The sequence below is a fragment of the Cibotium barometz genome, chromosome 48 (genome assembly GCF_041138505.1).
Source record: "Cibotium barometz isolate CiBa-2024 chromosome 48, ASM4113850v1, whole genome shotgun sequence".
NCBI lineage: Eukaryota > Viridiplantae > Streptophyta > Polypodiopsida > Cyatheales > Cibotiaceae > Cibotium > Cibotium barometz.
Window position 1 is genome coordinate 25,118,591 of NC_141093.1, and position 21,127 is coordinate 25,139,717.

Consider the following 21,127-nt stretch of genomic DNA (forward strand, 5'->3'; position numbering starts at 1 on the left):
TTCGAGTCTCGTATTAGGCAGAGGAGAGGATATGCTCAAAAGCGAAAGCAGTCATATCTAGAGTTTGAGTAAGATCGGGGATACCAGATAAACACGGGGTGTCTATCTATTAAATCTAATTTATCAATTAAAAGTCTTTAATTAACTTAATCTAAATAAAAACATAATATGTGAATGCTCTTTTCTAAGATTTTATTATAAATTTTTATCAAATTTGATCTTTTATTCTTAAGCTTTCAACAAAGCTCTGATACCAGCTGTGAGACCCCCTGCCCGTAGCCTTCTCCGGGGCACTAGCAGTAGAAGTAGCAACCTCTTGCATAGGGCAGGGCTTCCCACTCGGGGCCTTGCCCTACGAATGTCCAAACAAGAGACTAATCCGGGCGGTTCCTCCGAAACTGAGACTGGAAAAACTTCCCTCGCCCAGAAAACTCGGGCCGTTCCACCAGGAAAAATCTTCTAACGAAAATTTTATCTAATGGGTCAAGGCCTTAACTATCCTTTCTATTCTGACTGAACCCATAGGTCACATGGCCAGATCAAGGAAGGGACTTGCACTTGGTTCATAGAAATCATCGCTTTTTTTCCCGTTAAGCGCGGCACAGTTGTTGATTCTTTCCCATAGAATAAGAATCTTCCTAGGACTTACTCTAACTAGCGTAACTTGAACGTATCTAAATTTATTGTAGGATTCCACCGATCCATCAACTGGCCCATGGGTCCAACCACCAATGAATTGGTGGGATCCCTTTTTATAAAAATTTGGTTGTGTTTTGTCCCCGGTACCAGGGAAAAGAGTTCCCAGGACCCCTAGCCGACGTTCAAGCAAAATACAAAATAGACACACCACTTACACACCCAATATGAAATTACCCTTTTCACAGATTCACCTGTCTTTAAAGCAAAATTACCTTTTTCACACATTCACCTGTCTTTAAAGAAAAATTGGAATGAAACCATATCATTTCCATCATAATCCTCAAAATTCCAGTCCATTGTTTTACAATCAAAATGTCATCCGAACTCTCCGTAGACCAGCTAGTCAACCAACGAGATCCAATTTCAAGTTCCAGTTCATTTAGATAATTTCTTTCCATTCCATCAATATGATCCTCGACATAATATGCATGGGTGTCCCAGTAGCCCGTGAGCCCGTGCATCGCCTGGTCAAAACCCTCTAGGATCCTCCTTAGGTGTCCTAGCACTTCAATCAGGAACCGCTTTGTCGGCCCTCGCCCATTATACCGGAAGCACTCCATTTTAACCATACCGAGGCTGGTCATGACCTTGGCAGGCTTTGCCGCCCCCGCAGGAGACGTCCTTCGATGATTCCCCGCCAGGTGTTGCAACATAACTCTCCTTAGATTAAACCATAAGCCAAATGCTTCCTCTAGCATTTTGGCGTGAGACAATCCTTTAGAAAAAATAGAGTTTCTATGCAAGTAAGAATTTCCCATTGAGTTTGGTTACACGAGACTCCCTTATTTTCAACCCAAGCTTTCTCAATGAAAAGCACGAATCACTTATCTCGGTGATCCATCCATCAATTACAACAAACTTCTAACTTAATTCTTGACGATTTCGGTCTTAGGGAAATTTCTCTAGATCAGCCAGTTATCCATTCTTCGTACTAATGAGAATGGTCACAAGACTTTGCTTAATTTCCGATTCAAGAGATGGGAAGACACCTTTCTCATGCGGTCGTGGTCTAACCCTGCATTACTCAGATTTAGTACTAGATTTGTTTCCTAAAGATTTTTCTTCTATTTATCTGACAAATCAACTGCGATTTCCAATCGTAATCTAAAATTATGAAAATTCATTCTTTCTTGGTCATAATAGAATTATAAATGATTCTATTTGAGAATAATGAAATTTTAACAAGGATACTTCTTTTTTCTAACTGATAAAATATGCATACATCATTTTATTGGATTATTCTCATAGAATTATTCTAAATTATTCTTTTCTCCAATTGAGCCTCGGCATCAACATACCCTAAATTATCTATGTAGAATTATGGTGAAACCTTCTCTTTTAACACCAAGATTAATTTATGCATTTTTCCTAATTAAAGATACAATGAAAATTCCTCTAAAAATATCCCTGTATATGAATATACCTATTTTGAATTATTACCAAAATTCCTCTTTTAATATTTAAAATGTTTTTACATAATATATCATAAAAATTTCTCTTTTTGCATCTAAATTTTTATGCATATATATAAAAAGAAAAATATAACAAAAATTCTTCTTTTCTCTATTTAAACAATTATGCATAAATATTGTAAAAGTATTTTTCATAAATGTAACAAAAATTATTCTTTTAGCATAAAAATATTTATGCCTAGAATACGATGGGAATTCCTCTTTTTGTATTAACAAAATTATACATAAAATAAAATTCATTTTTAATGAAATAGTTTTACCATAGCTTCGCTGCAATTTTTGAGAATACTCAAAATTCTACTTTTAAATAAATACTCATAGTTATGAAATGTGATGGGAATTCCTCTTTTAAACTAAACATTTATTATGCATACATAGCATAATTATAAACATAATTATAAGCATCAATATAATTAAACCTCTTGATTAATCTTAAAAATATCCATTTATCATTCCTATATGAAAATACTTACAAAAATGTTAGCATAACTCTCTTTCAACTTAAAATTAATTAATATGATTTTTCTTAATCATAAACAAGCTTAAAAGAATTAATCATCATTTTAACTAGATTAAAAATCATAAAAATACTTAATCTTCTTCTCTAGCTTGTCAAGCCTAGAGTTTTGATTAAGATAATGAGATAAGCACTAAGATCCATCCTTCTAACAAGGATCCATCCAAAAAGATGATTAATCTTTCAAAAAGAGAGATTTACTAATCAAAAATATTATATTTGAACATAAAAGATTAGCATTAATCCATCTAAACATTATGAATCACTAAAACCTTGGTTTTAAGAAAAACCCATTGATTAAAATGCTTTCCAAGCATTAGAGAGGTCGGGAAGAAGATTACCATTGAGAAAGATAGAAAAACACCATTGATTAAGGCTTACCCTTGATTTTTGGCTTGATTCTTTGGAGAGAAGTGAAGCCCACAAGGGAGAACTTGGCCACCAAGACGTAGAGGGTAATCTCCAAGAGGGAATGGAGATTAGTGAAGCTCCAAAGCTTCCCAAAGTAGAGGCAAAATAGAGGGATAATAAAATTACACTAATTTGAAGATAATGCTAGCATGTAAATACAAAAAGTTGAAAATACAAAGGAAGGAGGGTCTATTTATAGGTGAGGGAGGCCACTAACCAAGTCCAACTGGGTTCTAGAGGCTTCCAACTTTAGTTTGACTCAATTTGGACAAGTTTTTGGACGAGTTTGGCTCACTTTTTGATCTAGTTTGCAAGAGGAGAGACAAAATATCTCAATTTTTTTGAATTAAAAATGTGCAAAGAATGAAGTCTATGCATACTAAAGAAATTGTGACAGGGCTGCCTAAGTATTTGTCAAAGTAATCCGGTAAGATCTCAATGGGTTGCTACCTAAACTGGTAATCAAGCCAAGCTCTTAAGATATTAAAGATTAGCCAGACAAGCTAGCTTTAGAACAAGACCTGTTAGGGATACTCTCATTTCAAACAAAAGGAGCAATGACATACTCTATAGGTAAGTTAAGTAGTTGCGTACTTTTTAGAAGTCATGTTGAACCAAGTTAAGTCATCAACACCCAGGTTTCTCTACATTTGGTAAACTCTAAACTCAAGGATCACTACGGATGTCACTCTACGAATCTTAGAACAATTTATCTCTACTACAGACCATGCACGAGTGTTTGCATCTCTGCAGACTAAGCATAATATACTTTGGTTATTAAGTAGCACAATACTACGTTTTTTAGTACATCGTGATCCAAGAGATCGTCGCATGAATCTAGGACCACAAAAGCCCTGTTAGACTCTTCGGCTTGACTTTGTTAAAGTGCAACATTCACTAAGCCTGAACAGGCTAGGCTATAGCATCATTGCCCAAAAATTAAAGACAAAAAATGGGCAATGGATTGGTTTGCATTATCCCAACAATGGAATCTAACGTCCTTGAGAGCCTAGCTTTGTGTGTGACTTAGCACACTCAAATTAGAATTGTCAGAGCTCATGCCTTGTGTGACTATGCACACCTAGAGTTTAAAAAAAAGTTGAGTTACACTCGCTTCAATCATCTTGAATTCTTGGGACACACACACTTGAGGTAATAGCTATATCTAATCCCATACCACAACTTCAAAGGTGTCAATTCTTATTGTGGATGTTGTGAATGAGTTGTGTCGCCTATAAACTATTTCCAGATTGTGCCAAATTAAGACCTCGCTTACTCCTCTTGGATGCCCATAGGCATGCACAAGAGGTAAACGCACTAAGATTCCATGATGCTATCGTGTGTGACTATGCACACATGAACAATGGATGACAACTAAAGTACGTACACTTACAAATCTATGCTACGATGACAGCACAAAACTGTCTACACATGGCTACGTGTGCGATGACTTGTGTCACCACGTGTGTGTGCGTGACGATGGCTACATGTGCTATGACTTGTGTCATCGTGTGTGGGAGTGTGTCACACACGCTTTGGGGGTGTGTCACGCACATAAAGCATAAATGAGGTTGTTTACCGTGGGAACCTCCCCCAAACATTTATAAAAAATATGAAAAAATTAAAATTTAATAAGGTTCTTATACCTTATCGTCATGCTGTGGCATCTCGTGAGGCAGCTACTGGGGAATCATTATCAGGCTCCGGGTGTGCTGTGGGAGAGAGTGTCCTCGTATAAGAGAGGCCAAAACACCACAGAGCAGCCCATCAAACGAGCCGAGAGCGGCCAAGCAACACACAACTGAGCTGCGCTGCCAACAGCGAGCAACGAGCAAAATACTACCCTTCGCTGGTAGCTTCCTCTGCCTTCGGTGACCCCATCCCACTGAGTGAGCCTGTGTGTCCGCCGCCGCGGCAATGCTGTGTGTCATTGCCTAAACAAAACACAAATGCTTTCCGTATCCCGTGCTCAATTGTCTATCAGGGGTCCTAGCCATAGATGCCACGTCTCAGAGAAAAGGACCAACACAGTGAATTCGCCACAGCCGTGAGAGATTGCATGATTGGAAGCTCGTTTTCTTTTTAGCAAGCCCGCCACTCCTGTAGACAAAACAGGTTGTGGTGGATTCTGACTAAATTCCGTCCCTCCCACGTTGTCTCTTCCACACACAGGTAGGCAAACACGCAGGAGGAGAGATCCAAAATAAACTATTGAAAAAAAAAAAGCAAGATAAGATGAGGCTTATCTCTTTCCGCAGCTCGATCACGCTCTGATACCAATGTTATGTACATCGCATAGTCGCCGCCATAGCCAACAAGCTAGCCCGCCCAAACAAAGCAAGGCAACCGGTGGAAATGCTACACAAATAACGCAACGGGCGCAATCAACACTCTGATAGTGGTTCGGGTTGTGGTTCCTATTACCCTTTCTGTGTTGGGTTAGGGTTTCGGTGCCCTAGCCTTCTTTTTCTTCTTCGTTGAGACTAGGGTTTCGGGACCCTGGCTCCTTCGGCCTCCATTGATCGTCTCGTGACAGTGCGTCGTCGTCTACACCAGTGCGACGTATACGATGAAGCGCGCTTACAAACTCTAGGAGTTTGTTGCTCATGCTACAAATGTCAATTCCTTGAAATTTGGCAAGAAAACGTCAAGGGTACTTGTCACTGGCGAGAGGCAAAGATCATAAAGCTAACTCACGGGCTGCTCTTGCTGCGTGGCTGGTTTGGCACAATACGCGCAGTCCACTGGCTATGGTGGCTCTGTTGCCCGCGGCCATTGATCGCCCGCTTAAACCAGCGCACATCAGGCAGCCCCAGCTTTGCCAAAGCAAATTGATCGTGCCTGCCTCCATAGCACAGTGGTAGTGAAATCGCCTCTCAAGTGAATAGTCATGCTAGCTCAGTTCCACACCATCCTTACCAACCAAGCATGCTATTCCCATGCTATTCCATCCTCACAATACAGCTAAACAGAGAGAGAGAGACATCTCAATTGCTCCCTCTTCAAAAGCTTTTCATCTTTCATAGTCGTGTAGAACTCAGAAAAACAAGAGAACTTGAACCATGGAAAAAAACAATATGAGATAAGGCTTATCTCTATCGAAGCCCGGTCACATGCAAAGAAGCGAGAGAGGGACCACGGATTGAAGCACCACTTTGATACCAATGTTATATCACAGAAGTCACCCCATAGCCCAGGAGGGCTCTAAGCTTTGGTCACCACCCAACCATAGAGGAATGTAGATAAATATCCACATTGTCGGCTTATATAGTGGCTTGCCTGCCCACAGTAGGCGGGCTACCCATGGTGCTCCGACCTGGACGCCTCAGCTCCGCCGCTGCTTGAGTGACTCTCGCATGTTGTTACAGGCTATGCGATAATTATGTATTAATCTTATATATAATGCATTAGGGTGGATGCATGAAAGGGTGTCAAAAAAATAGTACTATTTTGGCAAAGAAAAGTTGAGTACTAACGGTACTTTGAAATACTATTAACCTTTGAAACGCTCTTTTCACACTTCTAAAAATAGTATTTTCATGCTTCTTAATTGAACTTATTTTTAGTAAGCTAGCCACCACCATGCTTACAGTCGTTTGGTAGTTGAGAAGTAATTGCCTAATTATCTTCCTCGATTTGGCTCTTTTTTCATTTGAACATATCATGTTCCCTCTCCTATGCATAATCTTATCTTCCTATGGTCCATGGCTGCTCTTTCTTCATGTAATTAGAGCACTGAAGTTTAGCTTCCTAGAAAAGCATTCATACTCTTTCATGCACAGGCACAGAGACTACTTATGAAGTAAGTGCTACCTTTTCTTTGCATAGATAGAGAGATTGCTACCTTTTCTATACACAGATAGAGAGATTTCTTATTAAATTATTGCTACTCTATTTTGCACAACGAATGAGAGAGTTGTTCTTCATCTGTAAGTACTTCTCTTGGTGTTCTTGTTAATTGTTGTACTTGCAATTCTCTATTGTGTTAGAGTCTAATCAATTAGTCCTTCTGTATTAAAGTCCATTTTGTTCGAAGAGATCCCCAACCCCCCTCTTAACAATCCCGAATGGCCCAAACCTAATGCTTGGACCATCTTATGCTTAGAGTTTAAGAAAGATGGATGCAAAAGCATGGGACATGGATCCCACTTCAAGCCTCAGAAGAAGAAATTATGCCTATTGAGGTAGCTGTGATGATGCAAAATGGATGGATTAAGCGAGTGGCAGGCAAGCAAGCATTGGAGCCTAGCAGACCTACGTCAACACTTTAGCATCATGGGCTTTGAAAATGTGGAAGAGTCAAGTTTCAAGTTGATGAGAGAAGAAAGGTATATCTGATTCCACTACATGTCTAGAGTTAACCCTTACACTTTCTGGTTATTGTGCCACTTTCTATATTTTTACAGATTGGGAAGCGTAAGGAGGGGACAACCATGGTCTCAGAATCATGGCAAATGGGGGACCTTGAATTTTCAGCAGAGCAACGTGCATAGCCCTACCAACACATAGTAGGCATGTGGAAGAGCTTGAAGATGAACTGAGTATATAGGAAAATAGCCTCTGTTTTTATGCATGTGAGGGGCAAGAGTTTCATGATCGAGGTGAAGGCAATGACAAGCTTTCAAGTCAACAAGGAGATGGAGATCAACATGAAGTAAATATCACAAGAGGGGCAAAAAATGAAGACATTATAACAATTTTAGATTAGATGACATGCTTGTAATTTTGTAGCAAACTCTTTTTTAACCAATCTTTATTTAATTGAAATCTTAATATTCTTGTAAACTGTAATTTGTTTTGTCTAGTGATCGAGTGTGAAAAGGCCAAACTTTAAATTTTAACTTATAAATAGCCAAAGGTACCTTCTTTCTCATTTTCACGCAATAGAAACCAAGCACGAGCTCACACTCTCTCTTTGCATTCATATGGCTTTGACAACTTCTGTGAGTTCCTCTTCACCACCCCGTGGGCGGGCAAGAGCGAGCCGCTTTGTCATGTTCTCTCGTGAAGTTGACTTTGAAAAGTCGCTCACCCTTGCATCCCAACATTATGAGACATAGATTGCATACATGGAGCAATACTTAGCTCCCCAATCCATCTCCTTTGCCCATTGCCCCAATGATCGTCGATGGGTGCCTATTGAGCTACTTAAGTACATTCAACAATATGCCCGACCCTACATCCAACCCCTTGAACGCTTCATCGACATCTGTATCCTACATCCTCGTAGGAGCTTACTGTACCTTCAATAAGCAGGAGGTGAAGAGGTTGGGGAAGGGCAATTTAGGAACTAGGTTCCTCTCGTGGCTTGCCACTTTTGCATTCCTCATCAGTGAGATGAGGATTCGGATGAGGAGGTAGAGATGCCTGCATTGCAGTTTGGCAAGGTATTTGAGGGATGACAAGTGAAGGCAGTAGGAACGAGTGCTGGTGTAGAAGAGCACCTTGCATCAGAGCACTTTCGAGAGGGTGCACAATCTGCAGCTAAACAGTCCACTATAGTAGAAGATGCGGGGCCATCTTCCCCACACGAGGAGAGCAAGGTGTTGCCAGAGCTTGAGATCAATCTCTTGAGCACCATTGTGGTGGAAGGTGAAGAATACTTATTTCTTCATGACCTTGAAAAGACAGTTGGCTTGAGAATGGATGAATGCTTGGGCATTATATGCACACGATGTGAGGTGGACCTTGATACGTCCAACCTCGGTCCTCACCTAGATAGTGCTATATTGCCCCTTGGAGAATCTATCGTAGAGATAGTTTCTTTGGTCAAGGAAATTGTGGTTAAGACCGCAGAGCAAGCCCTAGTTCCAGAGAAGGAATTCACAACCTTACAAGACAAGCTAGAGGCTGAAAAGGATACCCTTGCTATTGGAGTGATGAAGGAGACTAAAGCACCAAAAAAGGATAAGGCTAAGTCCTCGATTGACCTCTCCACCCCCTCCAGCACTTTGGCAAAAGAAGACATTGAGCAAGAGGTAATAATCGACCTTTTACAACCTAGAAACATTTGTAATTATGTATAAGAAAATATTTTGATTTTTCCTTTGATTGTTGCAGTGGGTGGTTGCAATTGACGCATTTGCTGGGAGAGACAGCAGCAGCAAAGACCAGCAGGCCAAGGTCCATGGACATGATGCTGCGTTGGCGCACTATCTTGGTTAACTTCCTATGGATGGCATCGCCATTGTCCACAGGGACTACACCCCTCAATCTGCCTTCACTCTCTTCTTTTTGAAAGCCCTCTCTAAGGTGCTCTGTGTAGTCTCTATGGCACAGAGAGCACCAAATGTATAGTTCTGATTAAAAAATCCCTTGCCTTCGATGTGTTTGGTTCTAGATTTAGGGGTAAGCTTCTTGCTCGTGTAGGTATAGCCAAAATCATAGGCATAGAGGATCCTCAAGAAATAGCCCAATCACTCCTTCAGCACACTCTACCCAATAACAAGAGAAGGAAGCTCAATATTGTAAGAAAGCTTTTGTAAAGATGATGTATCACTTCTTATTATGAATACAATACAATTTTTACAAACTTATTTTCATCAAGTAAATCATTGTTTTTTCTAGTTTGTACCATCAATGTTTTTGTGAATGCATCGAAATGACCTTGGGAGCCTGGGGGAGTAGTGCCAGAATAGTGCAAATTTTGAGCCTGCACCGCTGATGTAGAGTCCAAATTCGCAGTGTTTTGGCATAGCTTCCCCAACCCTTCAGGAGCAATTCTGATGCATTGGATGACAAATAATGTATTTTTACACATGATTAAAGGTATTTTTATCTTGTAAATTACTGTTTCTCATAATCAATGTACTCAACTTGATTATAAATGCATCAAAAATGATTCTGAGTGGCTGGGAGAGCAGCGCCAGAACAGTGTGAATTTTGAGCCTGCACCGCTGCTGTAGAGCCCAAATTCACACTGTTCTTGCATAGCTTCCCCAGCCCTCCAAGAGCAATTCTGATGCACATTGGATGACAAATAATGTATTTTTATACATGATTAAAGGTATTTTTATTTTATAAATTACTATTTTTATAATTAATGTACTCAACTTTATTATAAATGCATGAGAAATGATCCTGAGTGGCTGGGGGAGCAGTGCCAGAACAGTGCGAATTTTGAGCCTGCAGCGCTGTTGCATAGCCTAAATTCGCACTGTTCTGGCATAGCTTCCCCAGTCCTCCAAGAGCAATTCTGATACATTGGATGACAAATAATGTAATTTTACACATGATTAAAGCTGTTTTTATCTTATAAACTATTGTTTCTCACAAATAGTGTACTCAACTTTATTATAAATGCATCAGAAATGATCTTGAGTGGCTAGGGGGAGCAATGCCAGAATAGTGCGAATTTTGAGCCTGCACCGCTGTTGCAGAGCCTAAATTCGCACTGTTCTGGCATAGCTTCCCCAGTCCTCCAGGAGCAATTCTGATGCATTAGATGACAAACAATGTAATTTTACACATGATTAAAGCTATTTTTATCTTATAAACTATTATTTCTCACAATTAGTGTACTCAACTTCATTATAAATGCATCAGAAATGATCTTGAGTGGCTGGGAAAGCAGTGCCAGAACAATGCGAATTTTGAGCCTGCACCGCTACTACTGCAGAGCCTAAATTAGCACTGTTCTGACATAGCTTCCCCAGCCCTCCAGGAGCAATTCTGATGCATTGGATGATAAACACTATATTTTTACACATGATTAAAGGTGTTTTTATCTTATAAACTACTATTTCTCACAATTAGTGTGCTCAACTTCATTATAAATGCATTAGAAATGATCTTGAGTGGCTGGGGGAGCAGTGCCAGAACAATGCGAATTTTGAGCCTGCACGGCCGCTGCAGAGCCTAAATTCGCATTGTTATAGCATAGCTTCCCCAGTCCTCCGAGAGCAATTCTAATGCATTGGATGATAAACACTATATTTTTACACATGATTAAAGGTGTTTTTATCTTATAAACTATTGTTTCTCACAATTAGTGTGCTCAACCTCATTATAAATGCATCAGAAATGATCTTGAGTGGCTAGGGGAGAAGTGCCAGAACAATGCAAATTTTGACCCTACATCGTTGTTGCAAAGGCCAAATTTGCACTGTTCTGGCATAGCTTCCTCAGTCCTCCTAGGAGCATTTCTGATGCCTTGGGTGACAAACTGGCACATGATAGACACTCCATGTTAAACAAACATGACACCGAGACATTGTAAGAGAAACTTAAAATTTTAATTATCAGGAGGTACAAATGAAAGCCAGATAGGATTGTTACAAAGGGGGGTTTGAAACAAAAGAATTGCTTCAAAAAAAAGGTTAACATCTAAGATCTCTAGATCATGTCTCGCTCGCCTCGAATACGCCGAGCTAGGTGAATTGGCCGATCTATTGGAAATAAGAATGGTGACATTTATGATCAGTTATTTCTTCCGCTGGTGGAGGAAGGGGCTCTTCTTATCAGCAACTCAGTATTCGTCTGATAAAACTTGATTTCTTGTAGAGCCCTATGCCCTTGGTGCATCCTTCTCCTTGGAGATCTCTGTGTTATGTTAGTGTGTTGGCGAGGTTGGGACTTCCTTGGCGTGAAGAGCTTGACCTTTTTACACTTGCACGCACTTGCAGGAACCTCCTCTTGGTCTCTCTCACAGTCTGAATCCTCCTCCTCCTATTGCTGTGGTACCTGTGTATCAAGTTCCTCCTAGGTAGGTAGGGGACCCTATCCTGGTAGTAGGGTCTTTCCACCTATGGTGCTGCACAATGTAGGAATGTTTTTACCAACCCAGTCGAACTGCTCATCATAGGCCTCTCTGTCTTGATCTCTAGGGTGGCTGCATTGTGGGGTCTTCTTCACACGCTTGTTCCCACTAGAAGGGCCTGCATGTGTGTGCGCTGGTGTTGCTGTGGGAGGAGGGTTGGACTCTGGTGATCCCATTGGGCGGGTCCTAGAATCCAAGGGGTCACTCTCTTCCGTGGTGTCGCCACCAGTATGTGGTCGTTTTGGGTGCCTTGCACTGTGTTTTGTAAAGGCATGGTAATACATGCGGCGTTCTTGGTGCATGCCATATCCATGTACGACTATGCTAATGTGGTGATGTGCTGGTGTCTTTATGTGGATGTCTACATAGATCTTGAGCTCAAGCTCTCTAAAAAAGTGAAATGAAAATGAAGTGAGAGAAGGAACTATGAATAGTTTTTTTTAAGGGAAAAAAAACATAACTAAACTTATTTTCTTAGCCTTATTACATATAGATTTGTGCTGGTGCATGCACAATCCAACGGCTCCCTTGTCTCCTTATTCGTGCATGCCAACCATGCCTATGGGGAGCATTGGTCTGCAACCATTCAAGCCGAGCATGACTTTTTGCAGCCTTGCGTGCCTCTTGCGCAAGCTTAGATTGTTGGGACCACTCCCTAACCAATATCCTTCCAAAGGTTGTGTGATAAAACCAATTTAACATCTCTTGTAGATAGTTTGTACGTGTTCCTCCTGCAGAAGCTCCACCTCCATGTCTTGTATTTTTGAAATAAACCCCTCTTGCTTTATAATGTGATTTCTCCATCCCTTGGGTACTCCACATGTCGAGCGATCCATACTTGTTCATGAAATATGCACCATGCGCATAAACTATGTGCTGTACACATGACAATAGAATTTAATTAGAAAAAGTCAAGGTTAAAACACCAGTTTATTTTTTTACTATATAACTTACCATATAGTGTGTTACTTTACTCTCTCCCCAAGCACCTAGCACACTTTTGGTGAATTCTATGATTTGTTGTTGGATTGATGCTCGTTCTTGGGCAGTTGTGCTACTTTGATTCATAATGCAAACCATGTTATTGAAATTTATCCAAAGCTGTTTGCGCATATTTACAAGAGCTGGCATTGGACAATCTACATTTGTGGTGATTGCAAACAGGTCTCTCCAGAGTCCCCAAGTCTTCTTTGAATTCTCTATGTTTGCTGGCTTCTCCAAAAATCTCCTTGCCTTTGATCCAGTCATGGAGAGCTTTTGAGCAACCTTGTATGACATACTAGAGGCCTACTTATTCAGTTCAATTTTCACGTTTCTGCCATGGCAGCCCAGAGAATTCAAAAGATGCTCTAATTTACCAAGGGCTGCAACTTTCCTCTCTTGTGTAGGCATTGTGAATGCATAATCAATATGGCACTTAAGCAATCGATCAAAGATTCTCATGAATGCATGAAGTGTGCAAAAGTGAATATTCTTTAGTGGAAAATTAATGATGGGGCTCCAATTTGAATTCGTGTTTGGTTCTGCTAGCATATCACGAGACATGACACCTTCCACCCATCTTGCATTTGGTTGTTCCTCATCTTCATCTCATCAGTTGACTCAGTTGGATCTACTGCATCTTCTTGTTGCTTTTTGATTGTCTATTAATCTCCCCCAAGATGCCAATCCACCTTGAACTTTCCTATGATTTCTACATCTAAAAGTTGACCATCAATTTGCTTTTTGATTACATCTGTTATCCAGGGAGTCCTTTTTCAAACATCCATGTTAATACCTCATGTGTCTCCTTCGGTACCTCAAATGCACCAAGACACCAGACCTCTTTCTCAGATTGCACACTAAAACTTGGTTTGGTAGTCTTTTGCCATGCACAGATCATGGCCTCATTCATGAGCGTAATGCTCATACGTTCTAGCTTCCGATCTTTCACAATTTGGCACTCATCTAGCTTGAGCACAAATGAAAGTGTGCTCCCCAAAACTGCAAATAAACTGTAATTTATAATATTCAAAACAAAATAATCGTCTTCATTTTCTACTAAAAAACATGAATAGTAGCAATTGCAAGTTTTCACCTTTTGGTGAAAGACCATAGAACTTCACCATAGCTTGTTGTAGTTTCTCAATATGAACAAATATGTTATTGTAAACATCATAGTGAAATTCTGTGCTTATTGTTTTGATTTTCTTTCTGCTCGATCCTGTGTCTAATGTTAATGTGTCCTCAACGTGATAAAACTGTCCTATAGCTCGCTGCACATCATCATTATTGATACGCTTGACATTGTGAATCACCTTGCGTGTAGAAAATAAAGTGCCAGTGATTCCTTGTCTTAGAAATGCATCTTTTACAACCTGACGGATTGCTTGGTACCCTTTCATGCTGATTCCAGCCGCATCACAAGCATGTTGAATTAATGAAGAATCGATGGAGGTGGTAATCTCGCTCACTACATTGCTGACAATAGCTTGGCGTATTTTAGGATGATGAGGGTCAGTAATAATTGAGAGAATATCCTTGGTATTCATAATGGCTTTGATCAAATCCTTCCATCCCTCTTCATTAGAACCACACACCTCTTGCAAAAAATTCTTGGAAGAACACAAATCATGACTATTTTGTTTAAATCACTGAGTGCATAATGAAAGTTTATGTTACTTACTTTGTTGTACGAATTCTTTTCTTCCGTGCTCCACCTTTAAATGCAAGAGATTCTATACCAACCAATGTCTTTTTGCGTTCACGAGCACCATTTGGAGTTGCTTTGAGTCGTTTTTTATAAGTTTCTCTAGCCTTTGAATCTTTGCATCCTTCTCCACATTCTCTGCTAGGATCTCTTTCATTTTATCTGATGATGTTTTAAGTCCTTCTTGACATTGTAAAAGGCTGAATTGTGATGCTTGCAATTGAGATTGGAGAATATGGGTTTGCCAAGCTCCACTTGTAGTCAATCTTCTGCAATATCCTAACAAGCCAAGCACTCCTTCACCAACAAATTGCATAAAAGATGATAAATTACGGAAAGGAGGGTTTGCTCTTAATGGAGGGTCAACTAGATAGAGATGCCCATCAACCCAAAGATTTACATTTTTCTCCTTAGCTATCCTATGAGCTTGGATAGATTGTGCATCAGTAGGATGGGTTTTTTTAGAGCTGCCATATTCTTCAGGGATACAAATGTGTAAATCAACCTTCCGTTTTCTAGCTTCACAAGGGGCTACACACACAGCTTGCAAAGGTCCATAGCTAAGCAGAGGAAGAAGCTGAAGCAGAGAGATCCTCATAGGGGGAGAGAGAGAGAGAGAGAGAGAGAGAGAGAGAGAGAGAGAGAGAGAGAGAGAGAGAGAGAGAGAGAGAGAGGGAGGGAGTGAGTGAGAGAGACTGTTAAAACTTTGTTGTTGCAGGTTTAACACAAATCCATTTTTCTGAGTAGAAAATGATATTTTTGATATACAAATATACTAGCATGGAGTTTTTCATCAATAAATTACATTTATGAGAAAAATTAAAAAATAATAATTTTTGGGGTCCCCACAATTTCGAGATCTGACAGTTAGTTATGTTTATGGGGTTGTGGAGACCAGACAGTTAGTTATAGATGTGCTGGCTCCTGACAGGCTTTTGACGTGACCCTTGAATTACAAGATTTTTGGAGAAAAAATTTTATTTTCATCATACATATTGGTTGGGTGTGGTGTTTTTTCCACTTCAAAATGTAAAAAAATTAAAAATTAAAAAAAATTTGGGACCCACCTAAATACAAGAATGTTTTGCTGATGTGGAAGGGAGATATGGTGGGAGTTAATGAGAAAGGAGATTTCAAACTGACAAGAAAGATTCAATTTATAGAGAGTGAAGATAAAAAATTCAAAAAGTAAGAGAGAAAGTATGAGAAAAGTCAAAAAGTAAGAGAGAGAGTATGAGAATATTCCCTTTAAAAAGTGAAACTAGGGGGTATGGCTGATGTGGCAAGGCAAAAAAATAGGAGTCATCGTAGCCTTTGTCTCCCTTAAGCCCAACTTTTTAAGCTCTAATCCCTTAAAATTAGGAATCCTTAGGAGGCCCTTTTTGGGTCCAAAAAATTCCTAATGAGATCAAGCTTCCTACTATGCGCCTATACATAGTAGGATCCTCCAAAATCTCTCCTAAATCTACAGTCAACTTGCCATTCTAATCCAATGGCACTGAAATAGGCTTACAGCCTGTCATACCATACTTGGACAACATGTCCAAGCCATATTGTCTCTGCAGTAATCCAATACCATGTGGTGACCTAATCACCTTAATGCCCAAGAAATATCTGAGCTCCCCCAGATCCTTCATCTCAAACTTCTATCTAAGCAAGATCTTTACATCAAAGATCTCTGCATCATGGTCCTCCATAATGATCAGGTCATCTACATAGATGACAATAAGCACAACCCCTTTATCACTGTGTCTCATATACAGCGAGAAATTTGCATTGGCTACATGAAAGCCAATAGTGACAAGATATTCAGAAATCTTGTCAGACCATGCTCTTGGTGCTTGTTTTAAGCCATACAAGGCTTTCTTCAACCTACAAACATGTTCGGGGGGACTCACATGTTAAGATTCTAGAAATGGGATTGATCATGGTGAAGGACATAGATTAAGCATAAGAATTAAGGTGGATTAAACCACACTAAAAACTCCATGAGAGAGAGAGAGAGAGAGAGATTGCACACTCAACAGTATTCCCTTGTATTGCATATCACAATGAACCATACAATGATATAGGCTTTCTAGCCTTATCCCACTTTACATGTCATCATCCATGTGGCAACTCCTTTTCCACTTCTTTTGGTCAACTCTCACACACCATGCAATATTACATGTGGCATTCCTATCTTACCACAATATCTTGCAATTCTAGGGTGCTTTCCTACACAACACAACACCACAATTACATCTCTCAACACCACCTCTTAATCGAGGTGTTCCACAGCTCACCCATCATCCATCACCCATATCAATGTAGCATTGTACAACCGCAATCGCTACCTCTCAAAACTCCCCCTCAATGATACATTGGAGTGTCCATCAACTAATCATGTGTGCGCGTGTCTACCATCTTAGACACCTAGTCCATTTTGAGCCGACTCGCTCACAGCGGAACCACTGAGTCCGATTTGAACATGGAAGTTCGGGTGGGATCCAACCCATGCGCATGCACCTCACACGTGCATACCTCATGCACACATCACAACAACTATCATTTCGAGCTTCTAGGTGAGCTCGGGCAGGGCGACCCTCATACCAATGGATGATTACATTAAATTCTGTTTTGAGCACGCATGCTCATGGATGTTTGTCCATTATCATGTTTGGGTGAAAATTACAAATTACAAATCCCTTGGTCGCAGGGGACCCTCATAAAATCTGGGTGAGAGAGTACAATCCTTTTTATGCATCAAGGCAAGGGTAGGGCACCCATCCACTATGGTTTAAAAAATAAACACCATGGCTTTTGGAAAGCCAATGCTTTTCAGCCCAGTTGCCAAGATGGCAACGGTGAGAGTTGTGATAGCAGTGGCTGCGTCAAAGCAATGGTCTTTACATCAGATGGATGTAAAGAATGCATTCTTGTATGGGGATTTGCAAGAAGAGGTGTATATATTGCAGCCACCTGGTTATGAGGATGTGGGTCACCCCGAGCATGTTTGCAGGTTGAAGAAAGCCTTGTATGGCTTAAAGCAAGCACCAAGAGCATGGTCTGACAAGATTTCTGAATATCTTGTCACTATTGGCTTTCATGTAGCCAATGCAGATTTCTCGCTGTATGTGAGACATGGTGATAGAGGAGTTGTGCTTGTTGTCATCTATGTAGATGACTTGATCATTACGGGGGACCATGATGCAGAGATCTTTGATGTAAAGATCTTGCTTAGACAGAAGTTTGAGATGAAGGATCTGGGGGAGCTCAGATATTTCTTGGGCATTGAGGTGATTAGGTCACCACATGGTATTGGATTACTGCGGAGACAGTATGGCTTGGACATGTTGTCCAAATATGGTATGATAGGTTGTAAGCCTATTTCTGTGCCATTGGATCAGAATGGTGTCAGGCTAAAATCTGAGAGGTATTTTGGTTCAGTGTACATATGGTGCATGTGGTGTGCGAATAAAATTTGCCCTGAATGCCCTGGCAAGTGTACAGGCTGGGTGGTTTTGTTGTGAGCTGGTATTTGCACGTGTTTGTTCCGGAGAAAATGCTGGAGATCTGGGAGTTTTATGGCAACGGTGTGGTGTGCGGGTGGTTACTAAGCAGAGCACCGACTGGGAATTTGATCGTCGTGTTTGGCAAGTTAATAATGCAGCTGATGAAGACTGCGAGCAGCTCGCATTTTTTGGAAGATTCGGCGCGGTGGTATTTTCTGGAAAAGTATAAGGGGAAGGGGCTCTTGTAATAGTAGTGGTGGCCATTACCTGGTGGTTTGGAGGCTTTTAAAAATAAAATAAAATATATATAATATGGCCAATTTAAACAGCCACGTGAAGGCATGGGTGGTCGCCAGCTTAGAGCTCTAGAAGCTGGTGAAAGTGTCGAAGGCGTAAGAGATGAAGGCGGCGGCCGTTTTTGAAGGGAGCCGGGTGCAGTAGAGAGGGGGACGTCGCCTTTGCGAAGAGAAAAAAGCAGCCGGCGTGAGAAGTGGGTCGTCGCCTTGCGAGTGGGCTGCAACGCCAAGAGAGAGTCGCCTTGCTGACAGTGAAGAGCTGGGGGGCCTCGTCAGTGTTGAAGCGACGGGCGCTGCAGAAGAAGACGCCAGAGCGAGTTGGCTCAACAGAAAGAGGTCGTGGCCTTGCTGAAACAGGTCTGTAGAGAGACGCCAGGGGACAAGGTGTGCCTACCTGGTGTGTGGAGGCGACGGCTGGCTGGCAGCTACGGTGGGTTTGCAGAAGCGAGGAGACAGAAGTAGCCGCCTTCTTGTGTGGGCTGACAACGTGGGGTTGGTGCAAAGAGGCGCAGCTGCAAAGCGCAAGTGTGAGGCGCTGCTGGCGAGGACAAATGAAGGGTGCGCAGCCGCCCAAGGTGTAAAGGCAAATGGGCAGCCGATGGGCTGAAGGTAAAGAGCAACAGGTGGTCGCCAGAGTAGCCGAAGGTGAGTCGGCAGTTAGCAAAAGGGAGAAGGTCACCGTGTGCTGCAGAGAGAGCAGAGAAAAGGTGGCCAACAGCAAGTGAAGGTGTGAGTCGTGTGGTTGCCAGGCGAGTCGGCAGTCAGGAGAAGAAACCAAAGGGCCGAGAGAAGGGCTGGAGTACAGCCGGGTGAACAGAGAAAGGGGCTGCAGGTCTCTTGGGTGATGTCTAGTGTGGGCATCTAATTGGAGCAGCATAGAGGGCTGCTGTGAGGAAGGGTACATGAGATGTGGCTTGGGCTAGGTATCTGGAATGCTGTGGTGAGCAGTGGGTTCGTGGTGTAGAGGATTGTGCGAGGCTCTGGTGGTTGGTGAAACTGCTGGTCACGACATACAGAGAGTGGGAGCTGCTGAGTGAAGGTTAGCTGGTGTGGGCGCCTTCTGGTGAGAGTAGCTGGTCTTGTGTGGGCGGTGATTGCAGGCAGTGTGTGGATGCCGACCAGAGAGGGAGCCTTGGGTTTTTGTGTGAATTGATTGCAGAAGTGGTGCTGATGTGTGGGCTGGAGACAGTGGAGCTCGCCTACGACAATTGGCAGGCAGCAGACAGAGAGTAGCCGGGCTACAGAAGAAGTGAAGAAGGGTTGCTGGTGTGGGCGCCCTCTGGAAATTACAGGTACCGGGAAACGGAGGCTTGGTCGTCAGACGCAAGGGTGTGATTCCCTTGGCAGTAAATCCTGGCCAGAGTCCTGGTCTTGGTGTATTTGTTGTGTTTATACAGTGTGTATGGTGTTGTGTGTTTGCTGAATATATCATCTGTCCTTCATGGTTCTGAGCTGTCTTATGGTGTGGGTGGGTGGCGAATGTTGAGAGAGTGTTCCAGCCGGTGGCTGGTGGTGCCCCGTTCGTGGTAGTTTTTCCAAGTTTGGGAGGTGGAAGAGCTATAGAGGCAGGTTCTTTCTTCTTTTTTTCACCTCACAAATGGCAAGTTGAGTGCAGATTCAAGAGAGATCTTGGAGGATCCTACTATGTACAGGAGCATAGTAGGAAGTTTGATCTACATGACGATCACCAGACCAGATTTGAGCTATGATGTTGGATTGGTGAGTCAGTTTATGCAGGTTCCACGAAAACCGCATTTGGATGCAGTGAGACGCATACTGAGGTATGTGAAGTCTACTTTGCATTGTGGACTATTCTATGAGACTGGGACAGAGATATGTGTACATGGGTACACAGATGCTGATTGGGCTGGTAGTATCTCAGATAGAAGATCTACCAGTGGATTCATGTTTTCTTTGGGGAGTGCTGCTGTGACTTGGAGCAGCAAGAAGCAGCCTACGGTTGCTCTATCCAGTACAGAGGCCGAGTACAGAGAGCTGCTATGGCAGCATGTGAGGTAGCTTGGTTGAGGAAGCTACTTGCAGATTTGGGTCTATCAGTGGATAGACAAGTTGTCATTTTCTGTGACAACATTAGCAGTATACAGTTGGCCAGGAACCCAGTCTTTCATGCTCATACGAAGCACATAGAGGTCCACTCCACTTCGTCAGAGAGAAGGTCTTGGCAGGAGATCTTGACCTTGTTTATGTCAGCACAGAGGATCAGGTAGCTGACATCTTCACCAAAGCATTGGGTACAGAGAAGCTCCGTAGATTCAGGGCTTCGCTTGGTGTACATGAGATGGAGTTGAGCTCGAGGGGGAGTGTTGAGATATCGAGCTCGTCTAGTGAGGCGGTGGCCACTGATGGGGGATAGGCCCCACACTTACACCACTGGCATGGTTGGTGAGATCTTGGGTGATATGCAGCCAGTGGGATGACAGGCTGAGTGACAGCCATTCTAGAGATTGGCATAGTTATAGCGCCAGCTCATTTAGTCGGGTTCACACTATAGAGAACCCGTGTATGTATTGGTTGAGTACCTTTCATATTATGAGTACTCTTATCTTGTATAGGGTGTGTTTAGTGTTGAGTAGAGAAGAAGAAGATTTTCAGCCTCTCACCTTGTGTGTTCTCTATTAGGGTTTTGTGAGTGTGTGTGTGTGCTTGAAAGAGCTCAAGCTCTCTTCCCCCCTGCATCTTTTCATCACATCCTCATAACCAGGTGGTTGTAACATATACGCCTCTTCCTACAAATCCCCATGCAAGAATGCATTCTTTACATCCATTTGAT